Below are 26,260 nucleotides of genomic sequence, written 5' to 3'. Positions count from 1 at the left end.
GGTTGATCTCTTGTATACAGCATATATGTGGGTCATTCTTTCTAATCCATTCAGCTACCCTATGTCTTTTGATTTGGAGCATTTAATCTATTTATATTTAAGGTTATTACCGATAAGTACTTATTCATTGTCATTTTCCCCCTTTGTACTTGCATTCCTTTCTGTCTCTCTCTGTTTCTTTATCTTCTTAAAGCAGACCCTTTAGCATCTCTTGCAATGCTGGTTTGGTGGAGATATATTCTTTTAGCCTTCTTTTGTCTTGGAAATTCCTTATTTCACCTTCCATTTTGAATGAGAGCCTTGCTGAGTAGAGTATTCTTGGTTGAAGGCCTTTGTTTTTTATTGCTTGTAAATATTTTTTGCCATTCCCTTCTGGCTTGTAGTGTTTCTGCTGAGAAATCTGATGATAGTCTTATTGGAGCTCCTTTGTGTTATTAGTTGTTTCTCTCTTGCTGTTTTTAGGATTCTCTCTTTGTCTTTGAATGTTTCCATTTTAATTATGATGTGTCTTGAAGTGAGCCTGCTGGGGTTCATCTTCATTGGGACCCTCTGTGCTTCCTGGAACTTGTGTGACTCTTTCTCTCGTCATGTTAGGGAAGTTTTCTGTCATTAGTTTTTCAAAGACGTTTTCTATCCCTTGCTCTTCTTCTTCTTCTGGAATTCCTATGATACAAATATTATTACGTTTCATGCTGCCCTGCAGCTGTCTTAGATCCTCTTCAGTCTTGTTCAGTCTTTTTTCATTTTGTTGCACTGTCTGGGAGTTTTTGTCTACGTTTTCCTCCAGCTCGCTGATCCGATCTTCTGCTTCCTCTAGCCTGCTTTTAATTCCTTCTACTGTGTTCTTCAATTCAGAGATCGTATTCTTCATTTCCTCCTGGCTCTTATTGATTGTTTATATGTCCTTTTTCATGCTGGTGTAGTTCTCAAAAAGTCCTTGTAGTTTTTCTGGAGTTCTTTGTAGTTTCCGCTGAGCTCATTGAGCTTCTCCATAATCCATATTGTGAATTCCAAATCAATAGTTTGCTCCCCTCTATTTCATTTAGCACTCTTTCTGGGGATTCTACCTTTAATACCCTGGCTTTAATTCTAGTCATTCCTGCCAGTCTCCTGGCACACCAAAATTACCTCACGGCAAGACAGCCTAAGCATGGGTTGGCATGGCATTATTCCCTTTGCCAAGAGGGCATGCTATATCTCTATAGTCATCTGTTTCAGGGAGCATCTGGTTTGGGATCTGTAAGAAATGGGCATTGCCATATCAGACTGCAGTGCTCAGGGGTGCAACAACAGAGAAACTCCTCTGCATCATCACCATTTTCTGTGTATGGTCTTCTTTCAGCCTAGGGCATGTGTGGGAAATGTGTCACAGTGGCATCCCAGCCTGCCCCTGTTGGCTGGTGGGTGATTAATAACCTCATGTATCTCAGAGCAAGGAACTGCTAAACAATAGTTCAAGAATCCCATTCCCCAGTTGCTGCATTGTACAATCCCCACAGTGTAAGGTGATGCATTGGCCCAGTGGGTCTCCCTCACGATGTCTATGACTCAGTTGTTGCTGGAAAGATGGCATGGACTAGTGCTGGGCTAGCACATAGGAGGCACTCAGGAACTCTTGAATGAGTAAACCCTTTGGGACTTTGAGAAGTGACACAAAGAGTGAGGAAAGAGAGCTGCTTTCTCCATGATTCTCCTCTCATCCCACACTTTGCCAAGACATAGCTCTATGCAGGGATACAGCCAACAAGAAGAGCATGTCCTGGGCTTGGAAGAAGGGAGAAGGTAACACCCTCAGATATCAGCAACCTCAGACAGACCTTTTCCTCTTCTTACCTTGTACCTAGAATCTCCACCATTGTGTCAGTTCTTAGAAGTCCAAAAAGTTCTGTTCAACCAGCATTGACCTAATACCTGATCTGGACCATTACCTACATGTTTTCTCAAAGTTGTGAGGTGTCGCGGACTTCTGACCAGCAGAGTCCACGGTATTGTGGATGAGGGTATAAATGCACAGTGACTGCAAGAATCCCATAGAGAAGAGGGGAGAGAACTGTCCACTTTCTAGAGGAGAAAGCAGTTTGCCCCTGCCTTAACAGGCTTTTATTGATTTCTTAGGTGGATTACATCCAAGAAAATTGTGAATCATAGTGCCAGTCATTGCCTTATATTATTATTACTTTTACGTATTAGAGAAAAGAATGTCACACATGCATGGATGATAAGGATAACTTGTCTAGCCACACCCTGTTCTTAGAAATTGGCCCAGAGTAGGCTCTAAGAGACTGGTTCAAGGTTACATGCTGAACATCTGTTGTTCTTAGCCCAGGATGAGGGTGTCCTTTAGCAGAAAGCAAGCTTTTAAACTATTATATAAACAAAGGCCTGGTTCCCTGCAGGAAAACCAGTGTGTGGAGTGGGTCCTGCATGCCACCACATTCCCAGTGGTTTTCCACTTTGGGGATGAGCTACATTTGCCACCACCAAGCACCCCAGCTTCCCATAGTGAGGAATGCTATAACTATTACTACTATGATGATGACTACTGATACTAATAATTGCACATAAAACATACTGAGCACCTGCTATGGGCCAGAAATTGAGCTAAGTTCTTTATACATGTTGTCTGTTATATTGCTCACTGCACCATTGTGACATGAATACTACTATTATTGTCTCCACTGAACAGAAAAGGTTCAAGCTATAAAGGGCAAGAGTTGAGACTCAAGACCAGTTCTATTTCACTACATAATCATACTCTACATGGTTTCTTATGTTATCATCAATGAGCTCTTTTAAAAATGTAAATCAGGACTTCCGGCCAAGATGGAGGCTTAGACGAACACGCTCGGTCTCCCTCTACAACTAGAGAGGAATACAACTACTTCAAAACAAAAGATAACTAGAAATTCCAGAAAATAAAACTACACAGAAGCCCAACGTATGAAGTTATAAACCAGCGGCGCCCTTTGGGCAGGTAGGAAGAGAGAAAGTGGGTGGTGCTGTTTGCGGTTGCACCAGGGACAGCGGCAGGGAGAACAATCCCAGCAGCAGGGAGAACAATCCCAGCAGCAGGGAGAACAATCCCAGCGGCAGGGAGAACAATCCCGGCTGCAGTCGAACCCCCGGCAGCTTGCAACCCCAACGCTGGGGAAAGCAGCCACCACATCGCCTTGAACAGTGAGGCCCAGAGGGCGGGAGGACGGGTCCCGGTCTCCTAGCGGAATAACTGTGTGAATCCATCTCGGACCCCTGCTCCCACACAAAGTGCCACAGGGCTGCTAAATAGGTTGTGGATAGGCCCCGGTCGCTGGGTTGTGACGACAAAGCACCACAGTGCAGTGAGAAAGGTTGCGGAACGGCGCCGGTCGTTGGGTCGTGATGAGTACACAGGCACTGCCCCCTATAGCTGGCCCAAGAAAACAAAACGCATCTGTCAAAATGAGGCAGACAACTATAGAAATCCCGGTGGCGCAGCTCACCAGGCAACAGATGAAGAATCTGACAGATGAACAAATAAGAAACCTGTCAGAGGCTCAGTTCAGGGCCATTGTTATCAGGTGGCTTACAGAATTAACAAAAGATCTGGAAAAAGATGAGAAAGAATTGAAAAACACTCATAATGAAAGGAACAAAACGACATACGAGACAGATAGTGACGGAAAAAAATCCAGAGTTCATATCAACAAACCAGAACATAAAGAAGGAACAAACAGTCAACCAGTACAGAGAGAGGAAATGGGAAACAAGCATGAAAGGATCAGAAACCTCTGGGACAGCTATGAAAGGCCCAACATAAGAATCATTGGTTTGCCAGAGGGCGAAGAAGAAGAACTAGAAATTGAAAAATTAAGTGAAAATATAATAAAGCAGAACTTCCCAAACTTGGGGAAGGAAATAGACTTTCAGGTCCAGGAAGCACAGAGAGTTCCAAAAAACTGGACCCAGGGAGAACCATTCCAAGACACATTATAATCAAAATGTCAAAAGTTAAAGATAAAGAGAGAATCTTAAAAGCAGCAAGAGAGAAGAAAAGAATCATGTACAAAGGGGTCCCAATTAGACTATCAGCTGACTTCTCAAGGGAGACCCTGCAGGCAAGAAGGGACTGGCAAGAAATATTCAAAGTAATGAAAATCCAAAACCTACAACCACGAATACTCTATCCAGCGAAATTGTCATTCAGAATAGAAGGGCAGAGAAAGTGTTTCCAGGACAAAACAAAACTGAAAGAGTTCATTAGATCCAAACCACTGTTATATGAGATGTTAAAGGGACTGGTTTAGAAAAAGGAGGATCAAAACTATGAAATCTAAAATGAAAACTGCATCACAAGAAACAACAACAGAAACTAGGGAATTGAAACAAAGGCAAACTAAACAAGCAACGAGAGTGGAAAAAGAACTATAGGTATGGGGAGCATATTGGGGGTAGGTCAACAGGGAGGGGGAACGGGGAGAGGGAGGGAGATGATATAGGAATTAAGGAGCATGGTAGGAGGGAATGGAATAGACAGAGAGAGGTTGAGAAGAACTATATGCACAACTAATGGACATGGTCTAAAAGGGGGGGACAACTGGAGGGAGGGGGGGCCACTGGGTGGAGAGGAGCAGAGGGAAGGGAAATTGGGACAAATGTAACATTATAATCAATAAAACACATTAAAAATGTAAATCAGATAATATTCTTTGGCTTGAAAGCCTCCACAATGGTTTCTCATCACACTTAGGGTAAAGTCCTACTTTTTTCTTAGGCCATGAAGGCCTGGCAGCATCCAGCCCTTGACTGCCTCTTCAGCCTTGTCTCATTCTGTTCTTTCCATGCCCCTGTAAAACCTATGGACTAGTTTCCATGGCTGTAACAGCTGCCTACTCTGGGTACATTTGGTAGGCTGACTTGGATGTTTAACCCTACTTACAGTGATGGTTACTTTGCAAAATGCCTTCTACTGTTCAAATAACCATCTGGGAAGCTCTATTTGTATAAGGTGGAAGTTGCCTGTAATTGTCATCTTACACCCATTGTTCCAGGGATACTTCTTTAGCTATCTTAGAACTCTCTCCTTTCACATTCATTCATTCATTCATTCATTCATTTTAAAGCATATTTTATAGACTATGTTGTTACAGTAGTTTCAATTTTCCCCCCTTTGCTCCCTTCAGCTCAGTGCCCCCCTTCCCCCCAGCAATTCCCCCTTAGTTCATGTCCATGGGTCCTGCATATATGTTCTTTGGCTTCACCCTTTCCTATATTATTCTTAACTTTCTCCTGTCAGTTTTGTATTTACCAATTATGTTTCTTAATCCTTGCACCATTTCCCCTTTTCTCCTCCTTCACTGCCCCAGCTGGTAACCCTCTGAATGATACCCATACCTATGATTCTGCTCCTATTCTGCTTTGCTCGGTTGGATTTTGTTCTTATTTTTTAGATTCAGTTGTTGATAGTTGTATTTGTTGTCATTTTAATGTTCATAATTTTGTTCTTATTCTTAAGTAACTCCCTTTGACATTTCATATAATAACAGCTTGGTGATGATGAACTCCTTTAGCTTTACCTTATCTGGTAAGCACTTTATCTGTCCTTCCATTCTAAATGATAGCTTTGCTGGATGGAGTAATCTAGGTTGTAAGTCCTTGCTTTACATCACCTTGAATACTTCTTGCCAGTCCCTTCTTGCCTGCAAAGTTTCTTTTGAAAAATCATCTGATAGTCTTATAGGCACCCCTTTGTAGGTAACTCTCTGCTTTTCTCTTGCTGTTTTTAAGATTCTCTCTTTATCATGAACCTTTGGCATTTTAATTATGATGTGTCTTAGTGTGTTCCTTTTTGGGTCTAGCTTGTTTGGGACTCTCTGTGCTTCCTGGACTTGTTTGTCTATTTCCTTTGCCAAATCTGGGGAGTTTTCCTTCATTATTTTCTCACATAAGTTTTCAATTTCTTGCTCTTCCTCTTCTCCTTCTGGCACCCCTATGGTTTGGATGTTGGGATCTTTATAAAGTTGTCTCAGAGGTTCCTAAGCCTCTCCTCATCTTTTCCAATTCTCATTTCCTCATTCTGTACTGGTTAACTGTTGTTTTTCTCCTTATGTTCCAAATCATTTATTTGAACACCGGTTGCCTTTCCTTCACTATTGGTTTTGTGTGAATTTTCCTTTCTTTCACTTAGCATGGCCTTCACTTCTTCCCTTATGTGTTTGCCATACTTAAGCATATCTGTCACGCCTGTGAGCATCTTTCTAACCAGCGTTTTGAACTCTGCTTTTGTTAGGTTGGCATTCTCCTAATCGCTCAGTTCTCACACTGGAACCTTGATCCATTCACTCTTTGGGGCCATACTTCTCTGTCTCCTCATCTTGACAGGCTCCTGTGTTTGTTTGCCTCTGTGTCTTAAGTACAGCTGTCACACCTGTTATGTTGTAAGGGGTGGAGCCTTAGATATCTCATAAGTAGACGGTGATGTGTTTCACCACGTTTGGCGCTGTATGTCAAGGAGGGTCTTGAGAGGGAACAATGTCAATTGCTCAGCACTCACCCCTTTTCCAGGTACTGCTACCACTTTGTATGGGACTGGCGCCTATGTAGTTGTTGTCCTGGCTGTCATTCCCAGAGTGGGTGGGTCTGCAGATTTTCTAGGACTGTGGGGGTCCTTTAAACAAGTGGACTCTCCTGAGAGACTGGCAATTTCTTCCTCCACCCCAACCCCTACTGGTTTGCACAGTCAGAAGCAATGAGGCTTTATTTTCCCCGGCACTGGGACTGTGAGCTGCGTGCTCTGGTCTGGTGCTGGTATTGCTCCCCAGGTGTCCCTTCTGACTTTTAAAAGTGTGTGACTATGCTTTCCAGAAGCCTGCCACTGCCACCACTGCTGCCACCACCATTTTATGTCCTCTCTGCCCCAGCTCTGCCCCTCCTATCTGTCTGGATGAGTATTTCTTCTTTATATCTTTGTTTGTTGGACATCCATGCAGCTCAATTTTCTGGAACTTCTGGTTGTCTCTAGTTTTGAGGTAGCTGTATTCCTTCTTAGTTGTGGAGGAATATGGAACATGTCTGTCTAGGCCTCCATCTTGGCCGGAAGTCTCCTCCTCTCACTTTTATTGTAAGATCCTAGGTTGCCAGTGTCTCAGATCCTATCCAGTACCAAGGAAAAGTATGATGCTCTGAGATAACTGAGTCCAAATTCTTATTCTATGACTGCTGGTATGTGGCTAGGGAAGTACAGAAACAGCACTGCACTGGGAAACATATGACCTATTATTTACTCCAGCTTCCTCACTCATTAGCTACGAGCGTTTAGATTAATTATTTCACTTATTTAACCTTCAGTTTCTTCAGTCAATAAAAGGAATGATCTATGGCTCTAAGAGGTTGCTTTGAATATCTAAGTAGATAATTTATTGGATATTATTCAGGAAAGTACATACATTTGCATAATAATGTCTTTGTTTTTAAAAATATGTATTTTTTTATTTTTTGGTTTTTCAATTACAGTTGTCCCATTTTTCCCCCATTGATATCCCCCACCCCGCCCACCACTTCTCCCACAATCATATCTTTCCCCGTTTTCCATGTCCGCGAGTCATTTATACACATTTCTTGACTAAACCCTTCCGTTTCTTATCTCCCTTCTCTCCCTCCCTCCTCCCCACTATTGACTGCCATTCTGCTCTCTGTCCTATTTAGTTTGTTTGTTTGTGTTGTTCTTTAGTTTCCTGTATTAGGTGATATCATATGGTATTTTTCTTTCTTTGCCTGGCTTATTTCACTAAGCATAATTCTCTCTAGTTCCATCCATGTTGTCGCAAGTGGCAGGAGTTCCTTCTTTCTCTCTGCTGCATAGTATTCCATTGTGTAAATGTACCACAGTTTTTTGATCCACTCATCTACAGATGGGCACTTAGGCTGTTTCCAGCACTTAGCTATTGTAAACAGTGCTGCTATAAACATAGAGGTGCATAAGTTCTTTTGAATTAGGATTTTAGGATTTTTCAGGTATGATCCTAGCAGTGAAATGTCTGGTTCAAAAGGCAGTTCCATTTTTAGTTGTCTGAGATAATTCCATACTGTGTTCCATAGTGGCTGCTCTAGTCTGAATTCCCACCAACAGTGCAGTAGAATTTCCGTTTCTCCACATCCTCGCCACCACTTGTTGTTTGATGATTTGTTGATGATGGCCCTTCTGACTGGTGTAAAATGGTGTCTCATTGTGGTTTTTATTTGCATCTCCCTGATGGCTAATGATGTTGAGCATTTTCTCATGTGTCTATGGACCTTCTGTATGTCCTCTTCAGAGAAGTGTTTGTTCAGGTCCTTTGCCCATTTTTTAATTGGGCTGTTTGTTTTCTTGATGTTGAGTCGTATAAGCTCTTTATATATTTTGGCGATCAGTCCCCTGTCTGTGATGTCATTGGCAAATATGTTTTCTCACATAGTTGGTTTCCTTTTCATCTTGTTGATGTTCTCTTTTGCTGAGCAGAAACTCTTTAGTTTGACGTAGTCCCATTTGTTTAGTTTTTCCTTCATTTCTCTTGCCTTAGGAGAGGTATCAGTGAAAATATTGTTACGTGGGATATCTGACATTTTTCTGCCTATGTTTTCCTCTAGGTCTTTTATGGTGTCACGGCTTACGTTTAAGTCTTTGATCCATCTTGAATTTATTCTCGTGTGTGGTATAAGTTGGTGGTCTAGTTTCATTTTTTTGCAAGTCCCTGTCCAGTTTTCCCAGCACCACTTGTTAAAGAGGCTCTTCTCACTCCATTTTATGTTCCTTCCTCCTTTATCAAAGATTACTTGACCATAGAGGCCTGGGTTTATTTCTGGACTCTCTATTCTGTTCCACTGATCTATATATCTGTTCTTATGCCAGTACCAGACTGTTTTGATCACAGTGGCTTTGTAGTATTGTTTGATATCTGGTATTGTGATTCTTCCTGCTGTGTTCTTCAGTCTCAAGATTGCTTTTGCTACTCAGGGTGTATTTTGGTTCCATATGAATTTTTAGAGGATTTGTTCTAGGTCAGTGAAATATGTCATTGTTATTTCAATAGGGATTGCATTGAATCTGTAAATTGCTATGGGTAGTATGGCCATTTTGATGATGTTGATTCTTCCCATCCAAGAACGTGGTATTTGCTTCCATTTATTTGTATCTTCCTTAATTTCTTTCTTCAATGTTCCGTAATTTTCATTGTACAGATCTTTTATCTCTTTGGTTAAGTTTACTCCTAGGTACTTTATTTTTTTTTGTTGCTATAGTAAATGGTATTTTCTTTTTTGTCTCTGTCTCTGATATTTTATTGTTGGTGTACAGAAATGCCTTAGAATTCTGTATATTTATTTTGTACCCTGCTATTTTGCCAAATTCACTTATTATATCAAGTAGTCTTTTAGTGAATTTTGTAGGGTTTTCTAGGTATACTATCATGTCATCTGCATATAGTGATAGTTTTATTTTTTCTTTCTTAATTTGGATGCCTTTTATTTCTTTTTCTTGTCTAATTGCTGTGGCTAGGACTTCCAACACTATGTTGAATAGGAGTGAAGAGAGTGGACAGCCTTGTCTTGTTCCTGATTTCAGGGGTAATGCTTTCAGTTTTTGTCCATTGAGTATGATGTTGGCTTCAGGCTTCTCATATAGCCTTAATTATGTTAAGGTACGCTCCCTCTATTCCCATTTTGCTGAGTGTTTTTATCATAAATGTGTGTTGTACTTTATCAAATACCTTTTCTGCTTCTATTGATATAATTATGTGATTTTTGTCTTTCATTTTGTTTAGGTGATGTATTATATTTATTGATTTGCGAATATTAAACCATCCTTGCATTCCTGGGATGAATCCCACTTGATCGATGTGTATGATCTTTTTAATGTATTGCTGGATCCTGTCTTCCAATATTTTATTGAAAATTTTAGCATCTATGTTCATCAGTGATATTGGCCAGTAATTTTCATTTTTTAATGTATTTTATTGATTATATTGTTACAATAGTTCGAATTTTCTGCCCTTCACTCCCCTCCACCCAGCATCTCCCATGCCCAGCAATCTCCCTCCAAGTCCATACCCATGGTTCGTAAAAAATAACTATCCCTCCTTCTCAGATATTAAGACCCTTCGTAATCTTGTAAAGAAAAATGGGCGAAGGTCTCAAGGTCCTCTAGCTGCTTCAAGCTGGACATGGTCATCGTCCTACCTACCCTTGGGTCCAGAAATCCCTAATAATAGTGGGGGTGTGGAGGGGAGGGTGGTCTTCCCACATGGGGAAGGATCGTGCAGACTCCAGGTCAGTTGGCTGTCTCTGGTCAATGGCGTGCTTGGTTTAACAGACTGGCATACTTGTTGTGTTCTAGGGGCAACAGATTTGGCGAAAAGGGTTAAAAGACGTCATTCAATCCATAACTACTAGATAACAAAAGGCAGGGATTAATTTTTCAATGTCCCACATTAGGGGGAAAAAAAAGAAAAAAAGGGATTCTTTGGAGGAAGGTGTGCCAGGCACATGTCACCTGCCCAAAACCCTTTTGCCCATTATACTTAGTTTGGGCTGAAGGAAATAGTTTAGGTTTCCCCCCTCTCAGACCTCTGGGTCCTTTCTGTCCAAGACATTAGGATAGAAAAGAGAAACCAGTTTTAAAGTGAAGCCCACAGACCACCCCATTCTTCAACAACCCAGCCATTTAGTTCAGCCAAACCATTGAGTCTGAGGAGGCAGTGCTGCAGAGAGGATTAAGTAAGGCTTATGCATACAGACAATCACTCAGGTAATGCGGTCATAGGCTTATGCCCTTTGAAAACAGAAAACACATGTTAATTTATGTAACATAACCCACAAACAAGTCTCTAAATCTGTAAGACTGTCTTATTGGGAAGACATGCAGTTGCAAGGCACTTGACATTCTACTTCCCTGCAACTTGAATATCTTTGATGATATCACAGACATGGTTTAATTTTTAAATGAAACCATATTTTAAATGAAAAGAAACTTTTAAGACTCTTAGCTGCACTACTTTATAGTCTACTACTGATCATTGTGATTTTCGTTTAATAATGATTTTTCTCCCTAAGATTACCCTCCTTGTCATTAAAAGGACTACATTAAGTCCATTTTTAATTTATCCTGTTCATTTCCATAAACATAACAAGAGCAGCAAATGATCACTTATGATCTTTAGTTTTGCTTTGATGGAACTTACCCAAGGAACATTTAGGGTGACCCTCAGTCTGCCCTTCAGGGCACAGAAGCTCAGCTACATACCTGGCATTCATCCTTGCCTGTACAAACCTGTGCTTTCCAAGTCTTTCTGGTTTTTTATTGTGCCTTAATGTCCCTTCTAGCCATCTTTCAGTAAAACAACCTTCGTTCTCTCCCTGGAAAGATTGCTCTGGACTGCACAACCAACCATGGTATCTCGTGGGATTTTATTACCTTTGAAAGTCACTCACAGTTCCTAATGGCTTTTTTGGTAACAACTTGGGCCCAAGCATGTCTCCTTTAGGCTTGACATTCCAGTCAAAGACTTGGTCAAGAAAAAGAAAAAAAAGGAACCTTTTTTAACAACTGGTCTTATTAGTTCTATGCAAAGAAACTTATGTCATTACTTACTTGTTTAGAATGCTAAACTCTGGAGGGTTCAGATAGGGAGATAAATAAACAACGTGAAAAAAAATATTTGTCCTAATATTCACTGAACTGGCATTCCTATTCTTCATATTTTCATTTTTCCCCCACTAAATATTTTTTGTTTGTTTTTCCATTACAGTTGTCTCACTTTTTTCCCCCTCTTGCTTCCCTGCACCCTGACCCTCCCTTCCCCCACATTAAGTTTCCACACAGTTGCCCATGTCCGTGGGTCATTTATACATGTTCTTTGACTTGACCCTTCCCCTTCTTACCCACTTGTCTCCCTCCCACCACCACCCTTGTTACTGTTAGTCTACTTCTTGTTTACATAGCTCTGGTTAAATTTTGCTCATTTGTTTGTGTTGTTCATTAGTTTCCTGTAATAGGTGACAGCGTAAGGTATTTTTCCTTCATTGCCTGGCTTATTTCGCTAAGCATAATTCTCTCTAGTTTCATCCATGTTGTTGCAAATGGTAGAAGTTCCTTCTTTCTCTGCTTCATAGAAATCTATTGTGTAAATGTACCCCAGTTTTTTGATACACTCATCTACAGATGGGCATTTAGGTTTTTTCCAGCACTCGGCTATTGTAAATAGCGCTGCTATGAACATTGGAGTGCATAGGTTATTTTGAATTGGTGTTTCAGGATTTTTCGGATATAATCCTAGCAATGTAATTGCTGGTTCAAAACGCAGTTCCATTTTTAGTTTTTTGAGGAAACTCAAAACTCTTTTCCTTAGTGGCTGCACCAGTCTGCATTCCCACAAGCAATGCACCACAGTTCCCATTTCTCTGCATCCTATCCAGCGCAAGTTGTTTGTTGATTTGTTGATGATGGCCATTCTGACTGGTATGAGGTGGTATCTCATTGTGGTTTTTATTTGCATCTCTCTGATGGCTAGTGATGTTGAGCATACTTTCATATGTCTATAGACCCTCTGTATGTCCACTTTGGAGAAGTGTTTGTTCAGGTCCTTTGCCCATTTTTTAATTGGGTTGTCTGTCTTCTTGGTGTTGGGTCATATGTGTTCTTTATATATTTTGGAGCTCAATCCCTTGTCTGAGATGTCATTAGCGAATATATTTTCCCATATGGTTGGTTTCCTTTTCATCTTGCTGATGTTTTCTTTAGCTGAGCAGAAACTTTTTAGTTTGATGTAGTCCCATTTGTTTATTCTTTCCTTTATTTCCCTTGTCTTAAGAGACATATCAGTGAAAATGTTGCTACGTGGGATATCTGAAATTTTCCTGCCTGTATTTTTCTCTAGGGCTTTTATGGTATCATGGCTTACATTTAAGTCTTTGATCCATTTTGAGTTTATTCTGGTGTATGGTGTAAATTGGTGGTCTAGTTTCATTTTTTTGCATGTCCCTGTCCAGTTCTCCCAACACCATTTGTTGAAGAGGCTCTTTTCACTGTATTTAATGTTCTTTCTCCCTTTGTCAAATATTAGTTGACCATAAGAACCTGGGATTATTTCTGGGCTCTCTATTCTGTTCCATTGATCTATATGTCTGTTTTTATGCCAGTACCAGACTGTTTTGATTACCGTGGCCTTGTAGTATAGTTTTATATTAGATATTGTGATTCCTCCTACTGTGTTCTTTCTCAAAATCGCTATGGCTATTCGGGGTCTTTATTGGTTCCATACAAATTTTTTAAGTATTTGTTCTAGGTCCGTGAAATATGTTACTGGTATTTTAATAGGGATTGCATTGAATCTATAAATTGCTTTGGGTAGTATGGACATTTTAATGATGTTGATTCTTCCCATCCATGAGCATGGTATATTCTTCCATTTATTTGTATCTTCTTTAATTTCTTTCTTCAGTGTTATATAGTTTTCTGAGTACAGGTCTTTTACCTCCTTGGTTAAGTTTATTCCTAGGTACTTTGTTTTTCTTGTTGCTATGGTAAATTGAATTTTTCTTTCAGTTTCTATCTCTGAGTTTTTATTGTTGGTGTATAAAAATGCCTTCGATTTCTTAATATTGACTTTGTATCCTGCTATTTTGCTTAATTCACTTATTAGGTTGAGTAGTTTTTTATGCAGTCTATAGGGTTTTCTCTGTACACTATCATGTCATCTGCAAATAACGACAGTTTTACTTCCTCTTTTCCAGTTTGGATGCCTTTTATTTCTCTTTCTTGTCTGATTGCTGTGGCTAGAACTTCCAAGACTATGTTGAATAGGAGTAGAAAGAGCGGACATTCTTGTCTTGTTTCTGATCTCAGGGGGAATGCTCTCAGTTTTTGCCCATTGAGTATGATGTTGGCTTCAGGTGTCTTGTATATGGTCTTTATTTTGTTGAGGTATGCTCCCTCTATTCTTATTTTGCTGAGAGTTTTCATCATAAATGGGTATTGTACTTTATCGAATGCTTTTTCTGCCTCTATGGAGTGAATATGTGGTTTTTGTCTTTCTTTTTGTTTATGTGGTGTATTATGTTTATTGATTTGCGAATATTAAACCATCCTTTCATCCCTGGGATGAATCCTACTTGATCGTGGTATAGGATCTTTCTAATGTGTTGCTGGATACGATTTGCCAATATTTTGTTGAGGATTTTAGCATCTATGTTCATCAGGGATATTGCCCTGTAGTTTTCTCTCTTCGTTGTGTCTTGACCTGGTTTTGGAATTAGGGTTATACTGGCTTCATAGAACGAGTTTGGGAGTCTTCCCTCTTCTTGTATCTTTTGGAATAGTCTGAGGAGGATAGGAGTTAGTTCTTTCCTAAATGTTTTGTAGAATTCACTTGTGAAGCCATCCCGTCCAGGGCTTTTGTGTGCCGGGAGTTTTTTGATTACTGCTTCAATTTCACTAGTTGTTATAGGTCTATTCAGACTTTCTGCTTCTTCTTGATTAAGTTTGGGAAGACTATAGGTTTCCAGGAATTTGTCCATTTCCTCTAGGTTGTCAAATTTCTTGCCATATTGTTGTTCGTAATAATTTCTTACAAGGCTTTGTATTTCTGTTGTATCAGTTGTGATTTCTCCTCTTTCGTTTCCAATTTTATTTATTTGGGTCCGCTCTCCTTTTTTCTTGATGGGCCTGGTTAATGGCTTGTCAATTTTGTTTATCTTTTCAAAGAACTAGCTCCTACTTTCGTTGATGTTTTAAATTGTTAGTTTAGTCTCTATGTCATTTAATTATGCTCTGATCTTGATGATTTCCTTCCTTCTACTTGATCTGGGCTTTGCTTGTTGTTCTTCCTCTAGTTCTTGTAGCTGTAGGGTTAAAATTTTTATTAGAGATTTTTCTAGCTTTTTTAGGTAGGCCTGTATTGCTGTGAACTTTCCTCTTAGGACTGCTTTCACTGTATCCCATAGGTTTTGGGTTGTTGTGTGTTCCTTATCTTTAATTTCCAGACACTTTTTGATTTCTTCCTGGATGTCATTGTTAACCCATTCATTATTTAATGGCATGTTATTCATTCTCCATGAGTTTGAATGTTTTTGAGTTTTTTCCTTGAGGTTGATTTCCAATTTTAAGCCATTGTGATCTGAGAAGATGCTTGATATAATTTCAATTTTCTTGAATTTGTTAAGGCTTGTTTTGTGTCCTACCATGTGGTCTATCTTTGAAAATGTCCCATGTGCATTTGAGAAGAATGTATATTTTTCTTCTTTGGGGTGAAAAGTTCTATATATATCGAATAAGTCCGTTTGATCTAGAGTGTTGTTCAGTGCCTCAATATCTTTGGTGTTTCTTTGCTTTGAAGATCTGTCCATTGTTGACAATGTGGTGTTAAAGTCCCCTACTATGAGTGTGTTGCTGTCTATATCTTTCTTGGAGTCTTTCAAAATTTTCCTTATATATTTGGGTTCTCCTAAGTTGGGTGCATATATATTTATAACATTTATATCTTCTTGATGGATTTTTTCCTTAAATATTATGAAATGCCCTTCTTTGTCTCTTTTTATGGCCTTTGCTGTGAAATCTGTTTTGTCTGATATAAGTATTGCTACCCCAGCTTTTTTTTTCATGTCCGTTTGCTTGAAATACTTTTTTCCATCTTGTTACTTTCTGTCTGTGTAGATCTTTTGTTCTAAGGTTGGTCTCTTCTAAACAGCATATATTTGGGTCATTCTTTCTAATCCATTCAGCTACACTATGTCTTTTAATTGGGGCGTTTAATCCATTTACATTCAAGGTTATTACCGATAAGTACTTATTCATTGTCATTTCCCCCCTTTGTACTTGTATTCTTCTCTGTCTCTCTCTGTTTCTTTATCTTCTTAAAGCAGACCCTTTAGCAACTCTTGCGATGCTGGTTTGGTGGAGATGTATTCTTTTAGCCTTCTTTTGTCTTGGCAGCTCCTTATTTCACCGTACATTTTGAATCAGAGCTTTTCTGGGTATAGTATTTTAGGTTGTAGGCCTTTGTTTTACATTGCTTGGAATATATTTTGCCATTCCCTTCTGGCTTGTAGTGTTTCTGCTGAGAAATCTGATGATAGTCTTATTGGAGCTCCTTTGTGTGTTATTAGTTGTTTCTCTCTTGCTGCTTTTAGGATTCTCTCTTTGTCTTTGAATGTTGCCATTTTAATTATGATGTTTCTTGAGGTGAACCTGTTGGGGTTAATCTTCATTGGGTCCTTCTGTGCTTCCTGGATTTGCGTGATTCTTTTTCTCCTCATGTTAGGGAAGTTTTCTGTAATTAGTTTTTCAAAGAGGTTTTCTATCACTTACTCTTCTTCTTCTCCTTCTGAAATTCCTATGATATGGATATTTTATGTTGTTCTGCAGCTGTCTTAGAGCCTCTTCAGTCTTGTTCAGTCTTTTTTCATTTTGTTGCACTGTCTGGGAGTTTTTGTGTACGTTGTCCTCCAGCTCTCTGATCCGATCTTCTGCTTCCTCTAGCCTGCTTTTAATTCCTTCTACTGTGTTCTTCAATTCAGAGATCGTATTCTTCATTTCCTCCTAGCTCTTATTGATAGTTTTTATGTCCTTTTTCATGCTTATGTAATTCTCTGTAAGTTCCTTGTAGTTTTTCTGGAGTTCCTTGTAGTTTCCCTGGAGTTCTTTGTAGTTTCCGCTGAGCTCATTCAGCTTCTCCATAATCCATGTTTTGAATTCCGTATCTGATATTTTGCTCCCCTCTATTTCATTTAGCACTCTCTCTGGGGATTCTACCTTTCCTTTTGATGGGGGGTTGTTTCTCTCTCTCCCCATGTTTGTGGTTCCTATTTTTTCTTGGTGCTTCTTAGAATGATCTTCACTTCCTGGATCTGCCTCTGGTAGCGTCAAATCATGTACCAGACTGGCCATAGGCAGCCTATTGGAGACTTCCAGGGATCTACTGCCTTGGTCTGTCTTCTTTAGTTGTTAATCTACTCAATCTGTGATTAGCTGTCAGGCTTAAGGGCCATAGGTTTGGCAGCTTAATTCCTGTGGGCAGGGCTTTTATTTCCCCTTAGTCTGACCCCACTTGGAGGGGAGTGGTCTGTCTGCTGTACTGGGGCTGAGTCAGCACTGGCTGGTTCTGGGAGGAGGTTAGTGTAGCTTCCACTTACTCTTTCGCCATCTTGGATCTCCTTCTGTGTTGTCTTTGATGTTATTTCTTTAATCTGTCTGGTTTTATTTCAGCTACTCTTTGGTGGATCTTTTTCTCTGGTTAGTTGATTGAGAGTCACTCTGCCCACCTTGTCTTGAGATTAGTGAGGTCAGTCAGCGCAGCGCTCTCCTACCCAGGAGCTCTCCCCCAGTGTGGAGCTCCGCAGCAGCCTTTCCCTGCGGGCCCTTCTTCCCGCTGTAGAACCATTTCCACTCCAGAAACACCGCCTCCGCTCTCTTCCCTACTTACACGTCCTGCGTGCCCTATTTCTCTCCTAGCCGCAAACCCGCCTTTTGTTCTGTGGTATTCTAGCGCGATTGCTGAAAGCGCTGAGGGCATTCACTGCTCTCCTGCTCAGGAGCTCTCCCCCGGTCCGGAGTTCCGCAGCATCTTTTCTGTGCAGCTCATCTCCTTGCCCCAAAACTGTCCCTTTGTTCTGTAGGGCCCTAGCGCAAGTGCTGCGCACGTCCGGAATGCCGAGCTTTCAGTCTGAGGTTGCAGCTGAGGAGGTTTCCCTCTAGACTCAGATCACACAGTTTCTCCCAGTCCTGGTTGTTCACTGTTCTCTCACTCCTCTGGCTTTTTCAGCCAAATGCTCTTCCTAACTCCCTACAAGAATTCACTTATCGGTGTGCCCCTAGCAGGGGGAGCCTCCAAGCAGCTCTCGGATAGTGAAGTATCCGGGTTGGTACTGCAGACTCACTGGGTCCTGGAATGACTCAGCCTGCAGTCCTGGGTTAACTCCTCCGCCCCCCTCTACGCTGCTCCCATGCTCTCCTCCCTGTTCACGCTATCAGAGATCCACACTCACTCAGTCACTCCTCTCCGCATTCATTCCTGGAGTCTCTCCTTAACAGGAGCGAGCTGAGAACACTGCCCCTACTCCACGGCCATCTTCCCCTCTCTGACCTGTAATTTTTTTGTGTGTGTGTGTGTCTTGACCTGGTTTTGGCATTAGAGTAATACTGGCTTCATAGAAAGAGTTTGGGATTTTTTCCTCTTCTTGGATTTTTTGGAATAGTTTGAGGAGGGTAGGAGTTAGGTCTTCCCTAAATGTTTTGTAAAATTCGCTTGTGAAGCCATCCAGTCCCGGGCTTCTGTGAGCCAGGAGATTTTTTTATTAATGTTTCAATTTCCTTCTTTGTTATTGGTCTGTTGAGACTTTCTACTTCTCCTTGATTCAGTTTTGGAAGGTTATATGTTTCTAGAAATTTGTCCGTTTTTTCTAGGTTGTCAAACTTTTTTGCCATACAGTTGTTTTTAGTAATTTTTTATGATCGTTTGTATTCCTGTGGTATCAGTCGTGATTTCTCCTCTTTCATTTCTGATTTTGTTTATTTTGGGTGTTCGCTCTTATTTTCTTGATGAGCCTTGTCGATTTTGTTTATTTTTTTCAGAGAACCAGCTCCTACTTTCATTGATTTTTTGGATTGTTTGTTTAATCTCTATGTCATTTAATTCTGCTCTGATCTTGATGATTTCTTTCCTTATTCTTTCCCTAGGCTTTGTTTGTTGTTGTTGTTCTAGTTCATGTGGCTTTAGGTTTAGATTTTTTATTTGAGATTCTTCTATCCTTTTCAGATATGCCTGTATTGCTATGAACTTCCCTCTTAGGACTGCTTTTGCTGTGTCCCATAGGTTTTGGGCTGTTTTGTATTCATTATCATTAGTTTCTAGAAATTTCTTGACTTCTTCTTTGATGTCATTGTTAAGCCATTCATTATTTAATAGCATGTTATTCATTTTCGATGAGTTTGGGTGTCTGATTTTTTTCTCTGAGGTTGATTTTTAATTTCAAAGCAATTTGGTGTGAAAAGATGCTTGATATGATTTCAGTTTTCTTGAATTTGTTGAGGCTTGTTTTGTGTCCTATCATGTGGTCTATCTTTGAAAATGTCCCATGTGCATTTGAAAAGAATGTATATTTTGCTTCTTTGGGGTGAAAATTCTATATATATGAATTAATTCCATGTGGTTTAGTATGTTGTTCAGTGCCTGTATATCCTTGGTGTTGCTTTGCTCTGATGATCTGTCTATTGTTCATAATGCAGTGTTGAAGGCCCCTGCTATGAGTGTCTTGTTGTTAATATCCTTCTTGTGGTCTTCTAGTATTTTCTTTATGTATTTGGGTGCTCCTATGTTGGGTGCATATATGTTTATCAGTGTTATATCTTCTTGATTGATTGTTCCTTTAAGTATTATGAAATGTCCTTCTTTTTCTCTTTTTATTGCCCTTGCTTTGAAATCCCTTTTGTCTGATGTGAGGACTGCTACCCCAGCTTTTTTTTTCAGGTCCGTTTGCTTGGAATACTTTCTTATATCCCTTTACTTTCAGTCTGTGTAAATCTTTTGTTTTGAGGTATGTTTCTTGTAGACAGCAAATATGTGGGTCCTGTTTTCTTATCCATTCCATTACCCTATGTCTTTTAATTGGAACATTTAATCCATTTACATTTAAGGTTATTATTTACATGTGTTCATTCATTTCCCTTTGTACCGGTGTTCCTCTCCTATCTTTTTCTTCTTTTTTCTTAGAACGTTCCGTTTAGCATCACTTGCAATGCTGATTTGGTGGAGATGTATTCTTTTAGTCTTCCTTTGTCTTAGAAACTCCTTATTTCACCTTTCATTTTGAATGAGAGCCTTGCTGGGTAGAGTATTCTTCATTGTAGGCCTTTGTTTTTAATTGCTTGAAATATTTTTGACCATTCCTTCTGGTTTGTAGTGTTTCTGTTGAGAAATCAGTCAATAGCCTTATCGGAGCTCCCTTGTATGTTATTTGCTGTTTTTCTCTTGCTGCTTTCAGGATTCTCTCTTTGTCTTTGAATGTTGCCATTTTAATTATGATGTGCCTTGGAGTGGGGTTTTTTGGGTTCCTCTTCATTGGAACTCTCTGCGCTTCTTGAATTTGCATAACTTTTTCTCTCATCAGGTTCGGAAAATATCCTGTCACTATTTCTCCTATCAGTTTTTCTATTCCTTGTTCTTCTGATCCCTCTTTAATTCCAATGATTAAGATATTTTTTCCTTATGCTATCCTGTAATTCCGTTACTTCTTCTTCACACTTTTTCAATCTTTTTTTTAATTTTGCTGTATTGTCTGGGAATTTTTTTCTACATTATCTTCTAACTCACTAATTTTATCCTCTGCTTTGTTTAGTCTGCTTTTAGCTGATTCTACTGTGTTTTGCAGTTCAGAGATTGAATTTTTCATTTCTTTCTGGTTCTTGTTAAGAGTTTCTATGTCCTTTTTTATGCTGGTTTATTTCTTTGCAAGTTTTCTGTAAATATCTTGGAGCTGCTGGTAACTTCCTTGTAGGTTGTCATAGTGGTTTTTAAGGTTGTCGAGTATATTGAGCTTCTTCACCACCAGTGTTTTGAATTCCATGTCTGACATTTGGGCTATGTGTATTCCATCTACCTCTCTTTCTGGGGATTCCTCTTTTCTTTTTATTGAGAGGTTGTTTCTGCATCTTACCATGTTGGATTCTTCTTGTTTTTTTGGGGGGGGTTGTCTGCTCTGTCTTCCCACCTTTGTGGTATGAGATTCTTTATGGGAAATCTGAGGGTTTAAGTGGCGCAGTGTCTTTGATCTCCTTAGCCTGATGTTCTTGGGGTACCCTTTATGTTGTTTGTTTATGCTGTTTGTTTATGTTTCACATGCTCTTTGGTAGGATCTTCCTTCTGGCTAGTTGATTGAGAGTCCCTCTGTCCACTTTGTCTTGAGTTCTTTTGTGGAGATGCTTTTAAAAACATAAACACACAGCCCAGGCAGGAGACCCGCACCCTCAAAAATATCCCCCAACTTCTATCCTGCTATCGTCAGCCAACGAGCCTGTATTAATATAAATGTAGAGAGATTAGAGCTTTTATACTATAGGAAGAATAGATAAGAGTTGTTTTTAGGGAGGAAAAATATGATTTTTGAGAGAGGGGATGATAGATTAATAATAGTTGAGACTATGCAGTACAGTAGGCAATATTTACATTGTATGTTAATAATGATAGAATAAAAGGAGGGAAGAATGCAGAATATAGTAAGAAAGTGGGATTGTATAGTATTGGATTCATATATAGTTATATTCTATTCATTTAGAGTGAAAGGGGGCCTAAACTAGACATACAAACAAATAACAATTAAAGAGGAAGGATGAGAAGGGGAGATTGTATGAAACAAATTAGAGATATAGTTTTCTTCCCCCCCTTAGGAAAGAAAAAAAAAGTAAGAATTATAATTATAATTAAATTTAGAATTAAAAATAAGAAATAATAAAATAAAGTAAAATAAAATACAAATAAAAAAGCTAAGATAGAAATAGAAATTTAAAAAGTATATAAAAGGAATGTTTTTACTCAGTTCAGCCTTTGCTTGTCATCTCCTTTTTGTGCATCCACAGCTGGTCTAATGAGGTTGGTCAAAGGTTCCTGTTCCTTGCAGCAGCGGTGTGCGCCCACGGTGGCCGGCATGGAGCGTTCCTTTGGCGCCTGTTTGAGCCGGCCGAGGTGTTTTTGCGCTCACGCTCCTGCGCACCCAAGGCGGCCTGAGAGCTAGCCCTAGGCCTGCCGAGCTGCACTCCGGGAGTTGGTCTCTCGCCTCTTAGGGAGGGGCCCTGACACTTCTGCACAGTGGAAGTGAGTGTCTTTGAGTTGCTGCCACCCGCTGTTCCCACGCCACAGCCACCCTCATTCCGGTACCTGCCTGGACGGGCATGAGCATAGCCTGAGCAAGTGATCTGCGCTCCGGCCTGTGCCCACTGGAGCTGGCCAGGGCTGTCTGCGCACTGTCTTCTGTGTGTCCAGTGGGCCCTTTCTGCGCCCATTGGGGCACTGATCTTTTGTCTGTTGGGGTGTGTCTGAGGGTCACCTGGATGCGTGGCCCCGTGTATCTGGGCCAGTGAATGAGGGCACTTCCCTATGTGCACCCACGCGACCCAAGGGGAGGGTTGAGGAGTATACGAGTGCACTTCTGTGCCTGCGCTCCTCAAGAATATCCTGTCACCCCCAAACTTTCCACCCCTCTCTGCAGTTCACAAGAGAAAAATATAAAGGAAAATTACATTCTCACTTGTACAGCAGTATGCTGTTTCTTGTTTTTCAGCGCCCTTTCCGCGCCAATGCCACCTGGTCGAGTCTTGTCTCTGTCAGCAGGCAGAGATCCGCTCTCCTCCCAATTCCTCTCTGGGGAAGCCTGTGGTCACCAAAAAGCCTTTGTGTACTTTTAGCCGCAGCTTGGGTAGCCACGCCAGTCAGAAATCAGGTCTCGTCCCTTTTTCCTCTGCTATCCTCACTAAACAGGTTGCTCCCAGATGGTTTTTCTCTAATCCAGCAGTGCCAAGGCTTGACTCCTGCCAATGTCCAGCTGCTCACTGAGATGTTCTGTCTGCAATTAGTCCAAACTACAGATGGGTTTCGGGAGCCTGAAAGCGCAGCCTCCCTTCACTCCTCTGCCATCTTCTCAATAATGCCTTCTCAGTGCTTACTATATTTCAGGTACTGCTCTAAGCTCCTCACACCTATTATCTCTATCAATCCTCAGGAAAACACTATGAAATTAATATTAAAAGTATCTCCATTTTATAGGTGAGGAAAATGAGGCACAGAGAGGTTGAGATTTGTTCATTATTACCTAGTTGGTAAGTGGCAGAGCTAGATTTTGAATCCAGGCAGTCTGACTTTAGAGTCTGTAGACTGAGCCACTAAGTTACATATTTAAGTATGGGGTTTTACTTGGGTAATGTCTCAGTCCATTCAAGCTGCTATAACAGAATACCATAGGCTGGGTGGCTTATAAACAACAGAAATTTATTTTTCACAGACCGTACTTGAAGCTGAAAAGCTCAAGATCAAGGTGCTGGCAGATTCAGTGTCTAGTTAGGCCTACTGCCTGGTCATAGATGTCCATCTTCTCACTATAACTTCACATGGTGCAAGAGGGAAAGGAAGCTCTGTAAGGCCTCTTTTTATAAGGGCACTAATCTCATTTATGAGGGTCCCACCCATATTATCTAATTACCCGAAAGGCCCCACATCCAAATACCCTTACATTGGAGATGAGGTTTCAGTATATGGATTTGTGGAAAACATAATCATTTATAGAAGTAAAAAATCTTACTATCATTTTGTCCAAATGCTATACCATTTTGCTTTGTTTTTCTTAACTGCGTTGCATGCTACTGGAGTTTCTTCACCTGTCACCATTTAGCTTTGTGATAGGGAACCCTCACCTTTACCCAATCATCTTACCTTCTCCTTCCTCAAATCTATAAGAGGTTACCAACAAATGTGATATTCCACAGAACATAAACTTTCCATGTCCAGAAAGGAGTGTAGGTGCCTGATGGTCTGGGCCCTTTGTGTCTTCACAAGTACAGAGCCCCTCCTATGTGTTAGGCTCTGTTCTAATCAATGGGACATACAGCAATGAACAATAAAAAAATCCACCCTCCACAATTTTATTTCTGCAATCTTCTTGCTCAAAGTGCACAACCTTAATCTAACTATGAGAAGACATCTGGCAAATCTCGGTTGAAGGAAACTACAAAATAATTGGCCTGGGCTTGTCATTGTCAGGGTCAGAAAGACAAAGACTGAGGAACTGTCACAAATTAGAGGATGCATGACAACAAATACAATATGAGATCCTGGATTAGACTCTGGAACAGAAAAATGATATTGTTGAAAAACTGTGAAAATTTGAATAAGAGCTGTAGATTATTTAAAGTATTGTATTAATGTTAATTTTCTGGAATAATTTTACTATTATTGTGTAAATAATGAGTATTAGGAGAAGCTGGGGGAAGGGTATATGGCAACTCTCTGTGCTAGGTTTACAGTTTTCCTGTAAAGTCTAAAATTATTTCATGCCCTTTGAAAGCAAGCTGGCAGGCACAGAAATGACAAAGTCCAAAAAGATATGGCTAGGGCATTGACAGTATCTGCTATACTTCCTGAATCTCAGTTTTCTCATCTGTAAATTAGACACAATGATAATGTATCATAAGTAATTTGTATAAGAACCTGCTGTTGCAGTAGTATAGAAATGTAAGCTATAAATATTTGGTTTTTTGATAGGACTACAAAAGAAATATCATCTCTCTCTATCCTCCAGAAAAAAAATTTAATTAAATTATTTCAAACTATGTTAACTGCCATTTGCGACAACATGGATGGAACTAGAGAGACTTATGCTTAGTGAAATAAGCCAGGCAAAGAAAGCAAAATACCATATGATATCACCCAATACAGGAAACTAAAGAGCAACACAAACAAATGAACTAAATAGGCAAAGACTAGAATAGTAGTCAGTAGGGGGGAGGGGGGAGGGAGAGAAGGGGGATAAGTAAGGGAAGGGTCTAGTCAAGGAACATGTATGAATGACTCATGGACATGGACAACGGGGAGGGATATAATTGTGGGAGAAGGGATAGGCTGGGAGGGGGGAGCAATGGGGGAAAAATGGGACAACTATAATTGAATAACCAAAAAATAAAATTAAAAAAAAATAATAATAATAAAAATAAAAATAAATTATTTCAAACTAAAAAGTAAAAAATATGCTTTCCTTCCTGGGGCTTATCTTCTGGTAGAGAGGGTGGAGGGAATATTAAAGAATAAATAAAACTATCAGAAAATTATATAGTATATTAGAAAGCAAATGATGCTATGGAAATAAATAAAGTAGGAAAGGGAGGAGAGAGGATAAAGTTTAAAATGGGATGGTCATGGATGGCCTCAGTGAGCAGAATACACTTGAATAAAGACTTTAAAGAGATGGAGCAAGAGCCTTACTGATCAGAAGGAAAGGAAAATCAAAAGCCCTGAGACCTGACCAATTTAAGGTACAGTAGGAAGCCTGGTGTGGGTAAAACAGAGCAAGCAAGGTCAATTTGCCTCATCTGTCATCTTAAAAATAATGGAAAGAAACTGGACACAAGGGAAGGAATAGGGAAGTAAAAAAGAAAAAAATAAACACCAAATAGAGGGCCTGCTATTGTCCTCTATTTCCAGTAGGGTTAAAGATGACAGAAACATGGAGGCAAGAAAAGAGTAGGGCAGTGAAATTGCTGAAGTCTTGGATCACTGCCAAATTTCTGGTGAGGAAATATCATTATTAAGTACCATAGCGCATTTCTGAGTCTCCTGTGCTTTATTCCTCTCCAATCATTAAACTTTAGTTAATGCTCAGTATGGCAGTAAATCACAGCCTAAGACACCTTCATGATCTTCCCTTAATGAGAAGTGTAACTGGTAACATAGAGAGGTAGGCTGATTTTTCTTGGACTGATAAGTGGAATTGATATAAAAATCTAGAATATCTTTTTGGTTTGGTTTATATATTATCAAAAGTCCTCAAGTCATTCAACTGGCATTATTTGGATGTTTGGTTCTGGTAATGCACACACTAAACAAAATGCAGGCAATGATGCCACATAGGAAGCAGACCCCAGACTGATATACAGCTGCAAAAGACAAGTTTTCATGGAGGATCCTCGGCTGGCAGCCATGGCCCAGAATGTTCCTCTTCCAACTGTGCAGAAGTAGAACTCCACATGGCGAAAGCCAGTCTGCTGCATTGGAGACCCGGAGACAGCATTGATATTTTTGCTACCTCTCAACCCATCCAGAGGTCCACAAGTGTGCTGACCTTGTCCTTATAGTGGTATAAAGATTGGATAAGAGCATTTAGTGGATAGTATTCTGAAAGGGTAAAATATTGCACATGTGTGTTATTGCCATTATTGTTATTATGTACTATAGGAAGGTGTAAAGAATGTAGAAGACCTACATCCACAGTGGTCTCTGGCTCCCTACTTGTTTCATGTTATAGAGGGGCCATTACCCTCTTTTTAGAAATGACAGCTACCATTTTTGAGCACTTTTTATGTTCTGACACTATGGTAAATGCCTTGCATGCAGTATCTTATTTATTCCTCATAACAACTTCATGAAATAGGTACTGATTCTCCCTCTGTTTTAAAGTTAAGTAAAGTTATCTAACTTGCCCAAGGTTACACAGTAAGTGGTTAGGACTAGGGTTTACATGCAGGAGACTAGCTCTAAGATTATGTCCTCCTCTCTGAGCT

This window comes from Furipterus horrens, unplaced genomic scaffold (assembly GCF_987537825.1).
Source record: "Furipterus horrens unplaced genomic scaffold, mFurHor1.1.pri manual_scaffold_17, whole genome shotgun sequence".
Lineage (NCBI taxonomy): Eukaryota > Metazoa > Chordata > Mammalia > Chiroptera > Furipteridae > Furipterus > Furipterus horrens.
Note: the sequence above shows the minus strand (reverse complement) of the source record.